Raw genomic sequence first — 6,178 nt, 5'->3', positions numbered from 1 at the left:
ACTTTAGATAATACAGGGAGTATTGTAATAGGGCGGTAATTATTAACGTCGTCTATATCTCCTGATTTGAAAATTGGTGTTACTATTCCATGTTTCCAAAGCGATGGAAAAACACCAGTGACCAGGGAAGTGTTAATTATGACCGCCAGATAATGTGCGGTTGCTGGTAGACTATCCTTAATAAAGCGCAAAGCAATACCGTCTGCTCCTACAACATTTGTTTCGCGAAGGTGTTTTATTACTAGGATAATAGTCTCCACATCAATTGGTTTTGGTCTGAAAATAATAGATGTAGGCATAGCTTGATTTATATTTTGCTGTAATGTAGACGCATTTGTTTGTTCATAAGTTGGTTTACCTATTTTTGAAAAGAAGTCGTTAAAACGCTCTGTGCTTTGTGTAGAACTTGTACGATTATCAGTGTGGTGTTTGTTGCTAGGTACGATTGACTTGATAATTTTCCATGTTTTATCCGCATTGTTTTTATATTCTATGAATCTGTTTCTGAAATAATTTGTTTTTGCACTTTGTATTAACTGTTTAACATTTTTCTTTTTTATTTTATAATCTGCCTTAAGGGCGGCGTCATTTCTGTTATTTTTGAGACTATGGTGGGCATTATTTCTGTCTTTAATAGCCCTCTTGATGTCGTCATCTATCCAAGGAGCAGGGGGGCGTCTGACGACTCTCGTTACAAGAGGTGCCAACGCGTAAATACTGCTTTTAATCACTTCCGTAAGGATAGTTACCTGTTTGTCTACATCATCTGTTGAAAAGATATTTAAGAGCATCGTCTCTTTAGATCTGATGAGCTCGATGAATGATTGAAGAGAGAGAATGAGAGAGAGAAATAAAGAGAAATAAAGAGAGAGAGAGAGAGAGAGAGAGAGAGAGAGAGAGAGAGAGAGAGAGAAAGAAAGAGAGAGAGAGAGAGAAAGAAAGAAAGAGAGAGAGAGAGAGAGAGAGAATATAACAGATAAACATACAAAGCAAAGGTCACCAACGAACGCATTGTGCGAATGGCCTCCGCAAGCAGTCCCTCCCTCCGCCCGACCTATCCTTCAGCCATGGAGTTTTCCGAACCATCAGCCTTACAGCACGTGTCTCCCTCCATGACTTTTTTCACAATCACTTTCATGATTTGTATTCATTCCCTATTACAACCCGAGACTTTCTGCATCTCTGACGTGCTTCGCCGCATGAATTCAAGCAATTATTAGCTACAAGTCAATGCAACTACCACAAGGATACGAATTTTGAGGTATCTTTCAAGTCCTTCCCGCCAAAAAAAGAAGATTAATACACACACACACGAGGACATGTACGTTTATTGAAGATTCCATGGACAAGGAGGAATATGTTTATTTCGATGCGTTGGTGATTGATATTCTATGAATTCCTCTTTGCATTCACAGCAAGGACTTACAAACTGCAACGGAGCCTAATGAAAGTCCTTGATATACTAGATACTGTATTGTGATATTACTACCTAACCTATTTTTCTCTCGTTATTCACAGCTGCCTTTCTCTGTGTTCCTATCACTTTTGTTATCTATTAATCTGCTAATCTTGATCCTTATTTATCATAAATCATTTTTATTTAGATCTATAACTCTATCCACTTTATTTTCCAGTCTATCTGACCTTTGTTTTCTTTACGTTTATATCTTTCTTCCCTTTTTTCGATCGACGCTTTACTCTGTCTGTCTTATTTTTCTCTGTAGATCCTTTTGTAAACTATTCACCATCTCTCTCTCTCTCTCTCTCTCTCTCAACATGGCTTTAGAAATAGGTTATCCACTGAAACAGCGTTATTGCAGATAACTAATAAAATTTATGATAATATAGACAAAAATCAAGTAAATTTACTTACATTATGTGATCTTTCAAAAGTTTTTGACAGTGTAAATCACAAAATTCTCCTTAACAAACTAAGATCCCATAGAATTGATTCCTTCTGGTTTAGTAGCTATCTGAATAATAGGACTCAATCTGTTAAAATTAATGAAAGCATATCATCGAAACAATCAATATGCTTTGGTGTTCCACAAGGATCTATTTTAGGCCCAATCCTATTTACAGTTTTTATAAATGACTTATCAACCATTGCTCATAACTGCCTGCTAGTGCAGTACGCCGATGATTCACAGTTTCTCCATAGTGACTCAGTAAATAACTTAAATACATTAATAAGAAATACTCAAAACACTCTTACACAAGCCAAAATATACTTTGAAAGTAATGGTCTTAAATTAAATCCCCATAAAACTCAATGCATATTCATAGGTAGTCGACAGAACATTGCCAAAATCCCCATCGACACAACCATAGAATTTGAAGGCCACCCTATCAAACCAAACATTTCAGTGAAAAATTTGGGAGTACACTTGGACAGATATGACATTTGAAACACACGTTGATAACATACACAGGAAAGTAATGGGTACATTAATATTTCTAAATCACATAAAAAATCAAATCACTACGGATACTAGAATCACGGTCGTGCAAACACTAGCTCTTAGCATAATAAACTACTGTTCAAATGTATGGAGTTCAACTAACAAAACACAAATTCAAAAAGTACAAAAATTACAAAACTTTGCTGCAAGAGTTGCACTGGGTAATGTTAGTAAATTCGATTATATTACCCCATATATACAAAAATTAAAATGGTTAAAAGTTCATCCTAAGTGCATTTATGATACCTGTCTCTTTACCTTCAAATTGATACATGGATTCTATCCACCATGGTTATTCCCCCTGCAAACTGTAGGGAACACAGCTGGCATTCAAACACGCCAGGTAAATTCCCTATATGTAAAAAGATCAAATACAGAAACAGGGGCAAGACAGTTACAAATTCGTGGACCGAAAATGTGGAACTTATTACCAGATAATATTAACAACATTAACAACTTTTGTAATTTTAAAACAAAATTGAAAGAACACCTTTTTACTCATCAAGTGTAAATATGTATGTATTCACATAAGAATAACCATTGTAATTTATGGAATAAAATATTTGAATTTGAACTCTCTCTCTGTCTCTGTCTCTCTCTCTCTCTTTCTCTTTCTCTCTTTCTCTCTCTCATTCTCTCTGTAACTTTCTCTCTCTCTCTCTTTGTAACTTTCTCTCTCTCTCTCTCTCTCTCTCTCTCTCTCTCTCTAGTCGTGTTGTATCACTCGTAGAAGTAGGACGTGTTTCAAGTGGTGTCCTCAATCGTGAAAGATTCCTAGAATCCTGTGTTTACCCCCCTCCCCCCCACTTGGGCCTTGGACAGGGAGCGTGTGAGGTTGTAGTGATGTGCTTCGCCCCAGCCATCCCTCCAGGGGAATATACACGAGATCCCCCTTTATCGCCACAAGGGGAGGAGGCGCCAAGAGATGGCGTTGCCCTGGAGGGCCTACTGTAACCCACCACTGAGAGCAGTTGTTATAACCACTCGATGCCCTGGTTGTAATGCGGTGTTTAAAGACAGACGTTCACGTGCCATGGCTGCTAGAAGTGTACAATGATATTTGGAAAAGCCAGACTCTTCCAAATTCATGGCACTTCGCCCACATCATTCCCATATTGAAAGGAGGGGGAAATCCCAGATCCGCCATCGCTTACCGCCCAATTACGTTGGCAAGCTGCTTATGCAAGGTCATGGAAATAATTGTTAATAGTAGGATATTGCATTTTTTAAATACCAGGAATTTACTAGTTGACGAGCAGTGCGGCTTCCGAAAGGGACGTCAAACTCTCGATCAGCTAGTAAAACTGGAAAGTCATATTCATGAGGCATTTGCCAAAAAACATTTTTGATTTCAGTATTTTTAGACATAGAAAAAGCCTACGACATGACATGGCGACATGGCCTACTCAGAAAACTTTATGCTTTCGGATTACGTGGAAACTTGCCTTGTTTTATCCAAAATTTCATTTCTGACAGAACGTTTTCTGTCAAATTATTTTCTGACAATGTCACTTTCTCGGACATTTTTGTCCAGGCAAACGGGGTCCCACAAGGAAGTGTCTTGTCTCCAACATTATTTTTATGTATGATAAATGACATTTTACCATCTCCTCCTCGGAATCTTAAATACTCACTGTACGCCGATGATTGTGCATTATGGCACTCCAGCAATAATGCAGAGTTCTCGGCAAATCAGATCCAATTGGCACTGGATATGATTCATAACTAGGGCCTCCAGTGGGGTTTTAAGTTTTCCATAAGAAAGAGTATTGGAGTGGTTTTTACACATAGGAGAAAGCCCAACACCAGGCTAACTCTAGACAACCACCCAATACCTATTCAAAATTCAGCTAGATTTCTTGGTCTACTCTTTGATAGTAGATTAAATTGGAAAGACCACATTGGTCAGTTAAAGAATAAATGTCAAAAAGCACTCAATTTATTAAAGTGCATTTCTGGACACAAATGGGGAGCTGATAGAAAGTCTTTACTGATGTTATATAAATCCCTGATTAGATCTAAAGTAGATTATGGGTCAATCGTGTATGGCTCGGCAACGAGCTCAACTCTGAAAGGATTGAATGTTGTGCAGAATGCGTGTTTACGCGTCTGTCTTGGAGCCCTTAAGTGCACTCGCATCGAGCGCCTAGAGGTAGAGTCGGGAGTACCTCCCCTCCGTCTTAGACGCGGCCAGCTTGCGCTGACTTATGCCGCCAAGGTAGCCAGGCAGCCCCATCATCCTAACAGGGATGTTTTGCGCTGGCAGTTAGGGCCCCAGCACCGCGGCAGAAAGCCGCTGTGCAATAGACTCCATGACCTCACAGATAAAGTCGGTATAGATCTCTCTACCATCGATACCCTGGTTCATTCAAATACAGCACCGTGGGAAACACCCAATTTTTCCACCTTTGTAGACTGGCTACCATCAGCCAAAGCCACGGTGTCAGAGGTGGAGGTACGCCAGAGGTTCAGAGAGATCCTAATTAAACATCTTTCCTTTTTTCATTTATATACCGACGGGTCCAAGACAGACGAGTGTGTGGGAGCGGGTGTATGGTCGACTGAATGCCAGTTGAGATTCAGATTGCCAAATCATACATCGATCTTTCTTGCCGAATTATTTGCAATTGATAAAGCTTTAGATTTTGCCTTATCGACGACCCACGATAGAATAGTCATATTTTCAGACTCGTTAAGTTCAATTAAAGCCATTAAATCACTAGAAACCACCTATAATGAAATACAGGGTAATATCATTCGTAAATTGCATAGTGCCAATAAATCAATCAAACTGTTATGGGTACCTGGACACTCGGGTATCCATGGAAATGAACAGGCTGACAAACTAGCCGGGTCGACTGGTGATCTGGAGCCTGGTATTGTCCGCACAGATCTCAGGTGTTTTGTCTCTTTTATAAAAGCAAAAATCCATCTCCTGTGGCAGAGTGAGTGGACCGACCTCACAATAACCAACAAAACAAAAGAAGAAATAGAAATGTGGGACACAGCCCACAGAAAAGATAGAAGGGAGGAGGTGGTGTTGGCCCGCCTCAGGGTAAATACAACAAGAATGACCCACCTCACTCCCTACAGAGAAAAAAAATTCCCTCCTCAATGCCAACACTGCAATAGTACTTTATCCATAAATCATATATTAACATGCCATAAATTCAATAACCCAAGACAAAAAATAAAAAAATATTTACAAACCAAATATATAGCATTTAATATAAAACATTTATTATATGACAATGAAAAAATAGTCAGTAAAGTAATCACTTTTCTAAAGGAGACAAAACTTTATGACCTTATATAGATTGATAAAATAAAATGGAATCATTGGCTTAATAACCTTGGCTTGTGCCGCTGGTTGATAGCCAATAAATCCAACAAGCAAGCAAGTGTTTCGGCCCCAGCACTCGTGTATGAGAAATTAAAAAGCTCACACCCTGTTCCTATAACGCAGCAGCAACAAATTATAAGTCTTGTGACACAGGAGCTACCCTGGTTTCAGGGGCCTCTCGTCTTGCTCGACATTGTTGTTTCTGTGTTTTAAAGTAAATCAAAGTCGAGTAAACCCTGTTTTTTCAGACCTTTTGCACTTTTAGTGCCTTGCCTGCATCTTCAGTGCTTTGTTTTTGAAGGTAGCACGAGACTACAGTAGAAGTAGTCGACCCCCACCCCAGACCCGCAGCACTCTTCTACCCCAGGGTAGC

This window comes from Penaeus japonicus, unplaced genomic scaffold (assembly GCF_977035675.1).
Source record: "Penaeus japonicus unplaced genomic scaffold, GWHDUDI00000001_assembly GWHDUDI00000027, whole genome shotgun sequence".
Taxonomy (NCBI): Eukaryota; Metazoa; Arthropoda; class Malacostraca; order Decapoda; family Penaeidae; genus Penaeus; species Penaeus japonicus.
The sequence above is the reverse complement of the archived record's forward strand: the minus strand, read 5'-3'. Positions refer to the sequence as shown.